We start from the raw sequence: 9,861 nt of genomic DNA on the forward strand, positions 1-9,861 counted from the left end.
ATAATAGTTGGATCCTGCATGTGAGATCTCGGAAAATTTAAATAGATAGGGTTATTTCAGAAATAGCCTTACAATATTTTTCCAGAATTTTTTGAAATTTTTTGGGAATTTATCGGAGCCCGTACGACGAGTTTTGAGGGGATTAATTCCGGGTACAGATAAGGCCTATTTGGGATACCCATTTAAGTGAGGAAATGTTTTAATATATAAATCCATTTCCTTTATTTTCCTTCCCCAATCCCATCGCCGAACCCGAGCCCTCCTTCCCCGATCTCCCCTCTCTTCCCTACTCTCTGCTCTCTCGCGGACAAGCGACGCCGAAGGGAATGAAGCTTTGATCTCCGGCGATCTTCCTCTGCCGGCGTCAACACCCTAAGCTCAGATCTGGCCGGTGTTTCTCCTCTCCGGGTCTTCTTCGGCTGAGGAGTTGCTATTCGGTGGATTTTGCACCGATTGTTGACGATCGGTGGCTAGGGCTTAGTGAGGAGCCGGATCTCGTATCGTCTCCGACTGGTAGGCTTACCCTCTCCTCCCCTCGTGTTGCTCACAGAGCAGTCCACACCTCCTTTCTTGCTGGAATTGGGCAACGACGCCATTGGGAGGTGATCCAGAGATTTAGGGCTTCGTCGGATCTGTCCAGTGACGGCGGTGTGGTGAGGTAACACCCTTATCTTCACTGTGTTTGTTCAATCCCCTTCCCTGTTCTTGATCCTCATTTTCTTGGCTACGGATTTAGGTCACGAGATTGAAGGGATTAAGGTAAGATGAATAGATTGTTTTCTTTAATTAGATTGTTGTTGGATTAGGGATCTCCAATCTTGATCTCTGTTCTTGACTTGATCAATAATCTTCCAGATTGATTTCTTCTTGATCCGGAATGTAGAGTGGAATTCAACACATTGCTACTCTGTGGATTTTTTGGTGCGGCAGCAACCCATCCATCAGTGTTCCCTTGATCCAGAATCAAACAGCAGCTGGATTGAGGTATGGTGTAGCGAGGTTGATACATAATTAGTGTTGTGTTGATGAATTAGGTATGTATTGAATTCGGAATGGATTGGATTGGTACATGATTAGTTAGGGTAATTGATCTTAGTTGTAGATCATGGTTCGAATTTGGATATTGTTAGATAATCACATGTTAGATGATTAGGTATGATCTGGATACCTATTGATAATTTATTATCATTAGGTTGTGTAGATTAATTAGGTTATATGGATTTAGGTTTAATTTGCTAATCTAATGGTTAATTAAGGATTAGGAAATTATTGCTAATTAACCGTTAGAAAGGTGGAGGGTTATAGGTTAGGGTTTGTCCCTAAATTTCTGTTTAGGATTTATTTAGCTATTTGTTTGTGTTTTAGCTAAATAAAGGTAAATGTATTTATTTACACAGGACACTGATTCGAGACGAGCATCTCGACATTGGATTAGGACTGGATTGTACCTTCTATTTGAGGCGGGTACCCTTTGACTTATCTTTTGATACTGTCTTATGATATGTATAGTTTATATATAGTTACTAGTGATAGGTGGTAGATTTATTTCTTCCCTGGTCTTAGCTTAGTTGATACCTATCACATGCTTCTACTGTTAGATGCTTTACATTAGTCTGGTTTACTTTATCTCTTACCATGTGTATATGTGTTCGTGGTTATGATTACTTATAGTGCTTATCTACCCATGATTAGATGCTGGAGATATTTGTTATATATGGTTGGATTCATGTTGTTTATATCTCTGTTATATATCTGCGTTTACCTTTTTGGCACCTACGTATATGGAGGGGGATACATTCTGTAGCCGCATGCACCATACCGCATGATTGCATCTCTGGGCGATGGGCGACTCCATTATTGTTGAGCTCGTCGGCTAGCTATATGGGCCTGCACACAACGTCATGGGTAGTGGCACAGCACTTGGGGTGTGTATGGCGGGTTGCTCGGTGGTGCACCGGGGTGCTCATGGGTAGCATGATGCAGCGTGGTAGCACCTCCCGTCATCGCTCGGGAGTTGAGAGCATTGCGCTCCTCACTATGTTTGAGGTAGGAGGATAGGTGTACTCCGACATCATCCCGTCCACTCGGTCACTGACGGCAGAGTGCACGTGTCACAGCCCTACCCACGCGGTCTCACCATTGTGTGTAAGATATAGACGCGTCGGGGTGACCATGTCATATTGCATCATATGCATGATTGCATTTATTGTGATTGTTGCATATTGGATGATGCACTTGGGTGACTACATATGGTTGACATGCATACAGGATACATGCGTATTTGTTACGACTATCTTTATACATGTATGTCCACGATGCACCTCCGCGGTGAGGTTGATTTATTTCAGTTATGCATTTCTTATTATTCTTCTTGTATTTATGTGTCAGTTACTCATTACAGTTTATTTAGCTATGCATACCTTTTATATTGTTAGGAGACTGTACTGTAGGTCCTATGGTTTAGGAGACTGTACCTTAGGATATTACTGGTAGTTATATGTTGCTGTACATATCTATTGGATTACCTGCTGAGTTCTTTGAACTCACCCCGTTGTTACTATTTTTCAGGTTGAGGTCGGCGGGAGATATTCCAGTCGCTAGCCCCATTATCGCGAGGATTTTCTTTGTCGGATTATATTTTGCTTTTGCATCTTATATACTTGTATTGTGGGTTTGTATTGTGGACTTTACATTGAACATTCGGGTTTGCTACCTTTGTTTTCCGCTGCGGTTGTATTTTCCTTACTTCGTGGATTTGTTTTCTTCGTTGTAGTGGAGTAGGTTGTTTACATATATCTTCGAGGTTCTATATCGTCTTTCCTTATTAAACTGCGTGGATTGATCATATATTATATCTGTGTAGGAATGTTGATATAAACTGCGTGGTTTGCTTTACTATTTGTCTGTATTATTCCGGCCGTGTGTGGGCGAGGTATAGAGATATATGTATACTGAGCTTCATATTGTCCACCGTACAGGGGAGATGCCGTCGAAATTTCTTCGAACAGGGACTACCTGGGGCGTGACAATTTTTGGTATCAGAGCCAGGCTCACGATACTTGCTCTTCGTTTTGGATTTTCGAGGTTTATCTGATACCAATTTATTTGGTATCAGAGCAAAGTTTTACGATACCTACTTGTCGGGTTTCGGATTTACGATACTTTCGTGAGCATTCCTCGATATTTTCGGATTGTACGGATCTTCGTCGATTTTATCATTTCAGAATTTCGAGGTATTTTGACGAGGTTTTATTGGTTCTATTTGGGGCTAAGCAGCGACAGGATATCTCCAGACGGCAAATAGGTAATTTAGGTAATTTTTCAGTTCTTATACTTGTAGTGATATCTTGGTAACATTTTCTTTACAGATATGCCACCTACACGTGTGCAAGGCGGGCGGCCACGTAAGAGGCGTTAGATTCTCTGAGGCGAGTCTTGAGAGGTGCAGTAGGGTTGAGCCCGTCGAGGCGGACTCCTCAGGTCATTGTGGATACGGGTGCTTATCAGACCCCGATAGTTCCGACTTCAGCACCTCCCCCAGCAGTAGTACCCGCAGTGTACCCGGCAGCCCCTCTAGCCGCGCCTGCTACTACGTACTTGGCACCCCAGATACCTGCGCCGGTTACCGCACACCCGGCACCCGCACCAGTAGTACCTGTTACTCCTTATCCGGTACCGCCTACCGTACCTCCAGTCGCCCCTACTTATGCCTACTCAGCAGTTCCACCAGCAGTACCCATTCCAGGTTATACGACAGCACCAGTGGTATCTCTTCCGGCCTATCCCTCAGTACCACCCATAGGATCAGCTCCAGTGGCTCTACCTAGTTCCGCAGCGATCCCTACCGGTATAGTTGCGGCACGAGCATGGATCCCAGCCTTAGCCGAGTCGATGAAGAGTCGATTCACATTATTCCGCGGGGAGACTGATCCGAGCATAGCTCAGTCTTGGATTGAGACTATGGAGCGGACATTCTTTTACATGGCCTGCTCCGAGTGGGAGAAGGCCGAGCTAGCTGCTTACCACCTGCGAGATGGGGCAGAGATCTGGTGGGACACACAGCGCTCCATCATAGGCGATCAGCATATTACCTGGGCGAGATTTAGGGAGGCATTCGAGAGTCAGTATTTCCCCCGAGCATATCAGATGACTCTTCGGCAGGATTTTCTTAGTCTGCGGCAGAATAACCGCTCAGTGATGGAGTATAATGCTGAATTTAATCGGTTGGCCAGATTTTGTCCTGAGTTAGTTGCCGATGACAGATCTCGTATGCTTCAGTTTATCCAGGGACTGGACGGGCATCTTCAGCTGAAGATTTCTGGCTTTAGTACTGCATCATACACCGAGACACTAGATAGAGCTCTCATGATTGAGTCTACTCATCGGAGAGTGAATGCAGATAAGAAGAGGAAGCAGACTGATCGGACTTGGGCGAGCAGACCCGAGACTCTTGGGCGGAAGCGATCGCTTTCGGGTCGGTACGGGTCATCGGCGATCCAATCGGAAAGTCTTCCTCGGGGCGTTCCGGTCTTCTGAGCGGAAGCGGTCCACGGATGACTCCGCACCGTTGTGGATCCGAGATCACATCACCTCTGCATGTACTCGGTTTGCTATTATTGCGCACATCAGCCGGTGTTGAAGGCCCAGCTTCGGAGTTTACGTGCCTGGAGGACCACTTGGTCGATGGGACTCGAGGAGGGCCGAAGCCCAATCTTGGCGTCATCGGAGAGGCGCCCCTGCGGCGCTTATGGCATTGGTCGAGTGTTGGCGTCCTTATGGAGTCGAGTTCTACCGGGACCTCGATGTCGACTCAGAGCGATGTCGATTGCGGCCTCGGCCATTGGCGCGATGTCGATTCTGACCCACCGATTGATGCGTATTGCCTATAGTCCCATCTACGTCTCGATCCGACTCGATGGCGGGCTCGGACTTGACGCGGCCTTTGGCGATGCTACCGCCTCTACCACCGTCCGATCTGGACGAGTACACGCGGTCACAGAGCGGGCCGACGGATCCGTTTTCCGCGGTACGGTTTTACTTTATGGATTTTCTGCTGATATGCTAATTGATACAGGTAGTTCACATTCTTTTATATCTTGTGCATTTATGAGAGAGATTGGTAGACTACCTTCTTGTAGACCACGACGACTGACCGTCTCCTTACCATCTGGTGATACCTTGGATGTCACTCAGGAGGTCAGAGGTTGCCCGTTAGATTTTGGTAGCATTATACTCACGGTAGATTTGTTAGTATTGGAAATGGTCGATTCGATATTATCCTTGGCATGGATTGGTTGTCTGCATACCATGCCACAGTTGATTGCCAGAAGAGGGTGGTTACTTTTCGACCTCCGAACCAACCCTCTTGGGATTTCACTGGCATCAAAGACGATGGGATATCGACCATTTCTGCGATACAGGCGCAGAAACTGCTGTCACATGGATGTCAGGGATTTCTATTATCGTTGATTAATACTGACGACAGCAGTAGCCCTCAGCTCTCAGACATTCCAGTGGTCCGAGAGTATCCGGACGTATTTCCGGACGAGCTTCCAGGTTTGCCTCCTCGAAGGCAAGTGGCGTTTGCTATTGAGCTAATTCCAGGGACTGCACCAGCATCGAAAGCTCCGTATCGTATGGCACCGAAAGAGTTGGACGAACTAAAGGTCCAACTCCAGGAGTTATTAGATAGGGGATTTATTCGCCCTAGTGTATCTCCGTGGGGGTCTCCAGTACTCTTCGTCAAGAAGAAGGATGGTACTCTGAGGTTGTGCATCGATTATAGGCAGCTGAATGCAGTGACTATCAGAAATAAGTACCCCTTGCCACGGATTGAGGATTTATTTGATCAGCTCAGAGATACATCAGTGTATTCTAAGATTGATCTGCGGTCTGGATATCATCAGCTGAGAGTCAGAGATTCTGATATTCAAAAGATCGCATCTGATACGGACATTACGAGTTTTTGGTAATGCCATTTGGGCTTACCAATGCTCCTGCAGTATTTATGGATTTGATGAACCGTATCTTTTTGGAGTATTTAGATCAGTTTGTGATTGTGTTTATCGATGACATATTGATCTATTCACGTTCCGAGGAGGAACATGCGCAGCACCTTCGCATAGTCCTGGAGACTCTTCGACGACATCATCTGTATGCGAAGTTCAGCAAATGTGCATTTTGGCTATCCTCAGTTGGTTTTCTGGGACATGTGGTGTCTAGCCGAGGTATTTCTGTAGATCCTCAGAAGATCGAGGCTATCACTAGCTGGGAGCAGCCGAAGTCAGTCCAGGAGATCCGTAGTTTCTTGGGCTTGGCTGGATATTACCGACGATTCGTTGAGGGTTTCTCCAGTATTGCTATGCCGTTGACACGTCTGACTAGGAAAGGCGTGAAGTTCACATGGTCAGAGGCTTGCGAGACCAGCTTCCAGGAGCTGAAGCGGAGATTAGTATCAGCACCGGTCTTGGTTTTACCTTCTGGTGATGACGGATTCATACTTTATACAGACGCATCTCTTCAGGGCTTGGGCGCTGTTCTGATGCAGCACGGTAGGGTAGTCTCCTATGCTTCTCGTCAGTTGAAGGAGCATGAGAAGAACTACCCAGTTCATGATTTAGAGCTAGCCGCTATTATCTTTGCTTTGAAGATTTGGCGCCATCATCTTTATGGTATTACTTTTGAGATTCTTACTGATCATAAGAGTCTCAAATATATTTTCACCCAGAAGGAACTCAATCTCCGACAGAGGAGATGGATGGAGTTCCTGAAGGATTATGATTGTACTATTAGCTACCATCCGGGTAAAGCTAATGTGGTTGCTGATGCACTTAGTAGGAAGTCCAGAGGGACTTTAGCTTGTCACCGAGTTTTAGTCACGGACTTGATTCAGGGATTCTTCGAGTTGGGCCTTGAGGCGAGGATGGGCAGGCGGTATTCTTGTTACCATGGTTGCTCAGTCGTCGATCAGGATGAGGATTCGAGAGGCCCAAGCCAGAGATCAGCATTTACAGTTCATTAGCAGCCAGATAGCTTCCGGACAGCAGACCGAGTTTACACGAGATGGCGAGGGTATTATTTATTTCCGAGGCAGATTATGTGTATCTCAGTCTCACCCGGTCATGGAGGAGTTACTTCAGGAGGCTCATCGTTCTAGATTTGCTATCCACCCAGGTGGGACCCGTATGTATCGAGATTTGAGGCGTTCCTATTGGTGGAACGGTATGAAGAAGGACATCGCGGAGTTTGTTGCTAGATGTCTTATCTGTCAGCAGGTGAAGGCTGAGCACCAGAGACCTGCTGGGTTACTTCAGAGGATCCCTATTCCAGAGTGGAAGTGGGAGCATATTACTATGGATTTTGTGGTAGGACTGCCTAGGACTCGACGAGGCCATGATGCGATTTGGGTAATCGTTGACCGACTAACCAAATCCGCACACTTTGTAGCGATCCGGAAGACTGATTCTCTGGATCGATTAGCTGAGTTATATTGTCGTGAAATTATTAGATTACATGGTGTGCCTTTGAGCATCATATCAGATAGAGACCCACGGTTCACGTCCCGATTCTGGCAGAGTCTGTAGCAGGCCTTGGGCACACAGCTTCGTTTCAGTACGGCATTCCATCCGCAGACAGATGGGCAGTTAGAGCGGACTATTCAGACATTGGAGGACTTGCTGAGGTCTTGTGTCATGGACTTCGGAGGCAGTTGGGAGGACCACCTGCCATTAGTGGAGTTCGCCTACAACAACAGCTATCATTCGGCTATCCAGATGGCACCGTTTGAGGCGTTGTATGGTAGGCCTTGTCGGACACCCATCCTCTGGGAAGAGGTTGGGGAGGCCCAGCTGATAGGACCTCAGAGAGCTCAGCAGGATGCAGAGTTAGTTCACACTATCAGACGGAGGATGTCAGAGGCGCAGGACCGTCAGAAGAGTTATGCTGATCAGAGACGGAGACCTCTGGAGTTCTCCATTGGTGATCACGTATTTCTTAGAGTTTCACCCACAAAAGGGGTGAAGAGATTTGGTCTCCAAGGTAAGCTAGCTCCCCGATATATTGGACCATTCCAGATCTTGGAGAGGATTGGAGCAGTAGCTTACCGTCTGGCGCTACCACCCTCGCTAGCTGGCATTCACGATGTATTCCACGTATCTATGTTGAGGAGATACGTATCCTATCCGGCACATGTTCTGTCAGATATATCTGTTCCTATTCAGCCTGATGTTACTTACGAGGAGGTTCCTGTACGGATTCTGGACCGTAGAGAGCGTCAGTTGCGGAACAAGACTGTCCGTCTGGTTAAAGTCGGATGGCAGCATCATTCTGACGAGGAGGCTACATGGGAGCTGGAGGATACGATCCGAGCTCGATACCCTCATCTTTTTACTTGAGGTATGTGGGTTAGAGTTCCTTTCAGCATTTATACTGTTTGGTTATATTTTAGTGTTTGCGGTTAGTTATAGCGAAATTTGGGGACCAAATTTTTATTAGTAGGGGAGGATGTGAGATCTCGGAAAATTTAAATAGATAGGGTTATTTCAGAAATAGCCTTACAATATTTTTCCAGAATTTTTTGAAATTTTCTGGGAATTTATCGGAGCTCGTACGACGAGTTTTGAGGGGATTAATTCCGGGTACATATAAGGCCTATTTGGGATACCCATTTAAGTGAGGAAATGTTTTAATATATAAATCCATTTCCTTTATTTTCCTTCCCCAATCCCATCGCCGAACCCGAGCCCTCCTTCCCCGATCTCCCCTCTCTTCCCTACTCTCTGCTCTCTCGCGGACAAGCGACGCCGAAGGGAATGAAGCTTTGATCTCCGGCGATCTTCCTCTGCCGGCGTCAACACCCTAAGCTCAGATCTGGCCGGTGTTTCTCCTCTCCGGGTCTTCTTCGGCTGAGGAGTTGCTATTCGGTGGATTTTGCACCGATTGTTGACGATCGGTGGCTAGGGCTTGGTGAGGAGCCGGATCTCGTATCGTCTCCGACTGGTAGGCTTACCCTCTCCTCCCCTCGTGTTGCTCACAGAGCAGTCCACACCTCCTTTCTTGCTGGAATTGGGCAACGACGCCATTGGGAGGTGATCCAGAGATTTAGGGCTTCGTCGGATCTGTCCAGTGACGGCGGTGTGGTGAGGTAACACCCTTATCTTCACTGTGTTTGTTCAATCCCCTTCCCTGTTCTTGATCCTCATTTTCTTGGCTACGGATTTAGGTCACGAGATTGAAGGGATTAAGGTAAGATGAATAGATTGTTTTCTTTAATTAGATTGTTGTTGGATTAGGGATCTCCAATCTTGATCTCTGTTCTTGACTTGATCAATAATCTTCCAGATTGATTTCTTCTTGATCCGGAATGTAGAGTGGAATTCAACACATTGCTACTCTGTGGATTTTTTGGTGCGGCAGCAACCCATCCATCAGTGTTCCCTTGATCCAGAATCAAACAGCAGCTGGATTGAGGTATGGTGTAGCGAGGTTGATACATAATTAGTGTTGTGTTGATGAATTAGGTATGTATTGAATTCGGAATGGATTGGATTGGTACATGATTAGTTAGGGTAATTGATCTTAGTTGTAGATCATGGTTCGAATTTGGATATTGTTAGATAATCACATGTTAGATGATTAGGTATGATCTGGATACCTATTGATAATTTATTATCATTAGGTTGTGAAGATTAATTAGGTTATATGGATTTAGGTTTAATTTGCTAATCTAATGGTTAATTAAGGATTAGGAAATTATTCCTAATTAACCGTTAGAAAGGTGGAGGGTTATAGGTTTGGGTTTGTCCCTAAATTTCTGTTTAGGATTTATTTAGCTATTTGTTTGTGTTTTAGCAAAATAAAGGT

General features: G+C 46.0%; 2 long non-coding RNA genes across 2 annotated transcripts; both read left to right on the forward strand.

Moving 5' to 3' along the window:
• The first annotated feature begins 258 nt into the window (after positions 1 to 258).
• On the forward strand, positions 259 to 1,101 carry LOC121993944. The gene is made up of 3 exons (XR_006115504.1): positions 259 to 658; positions 737 to 759; positions 856 to 1,101. It is a non-coding gene; the product is annotated as an uncharacterized LOC121993944 (long non-coding RNA).
• A 7,641-nt stretch (positions 1,102 to 8,742) lies between these two features.
• Positions 8,743 to 9,585, forward strand: LOC121993945. The gene is made up of 3 exons (XR_006115505.1): positions 8,743 to 9,142; positions 9,221 to 9,243; positions 9,340 to 9,585. It is a non-coding gene; the product is annotated as an uncharacterized LOC121993945 (long non-coding RNA).
• Positions 9,586 to 9,861: the final 276 nt, after the last annotated feature.

The sequence above is a fragment of the Zingiber officinale genome, chromosome 6A (assembly GCF_018446385.1).
Source record: "Zingiber officinale cultivar Zhangliang chromosome 6A, Zo_v1.1, whole genome shotgun sequence".
NCBI classification, from domain to species: domain Eukaryota; kingdom Viridiplantae; phylum Streptophyta; class Magnoliopsida; order Zingiberales; family Zingiberaceae; genus Zingiber; species Zingiber officinale.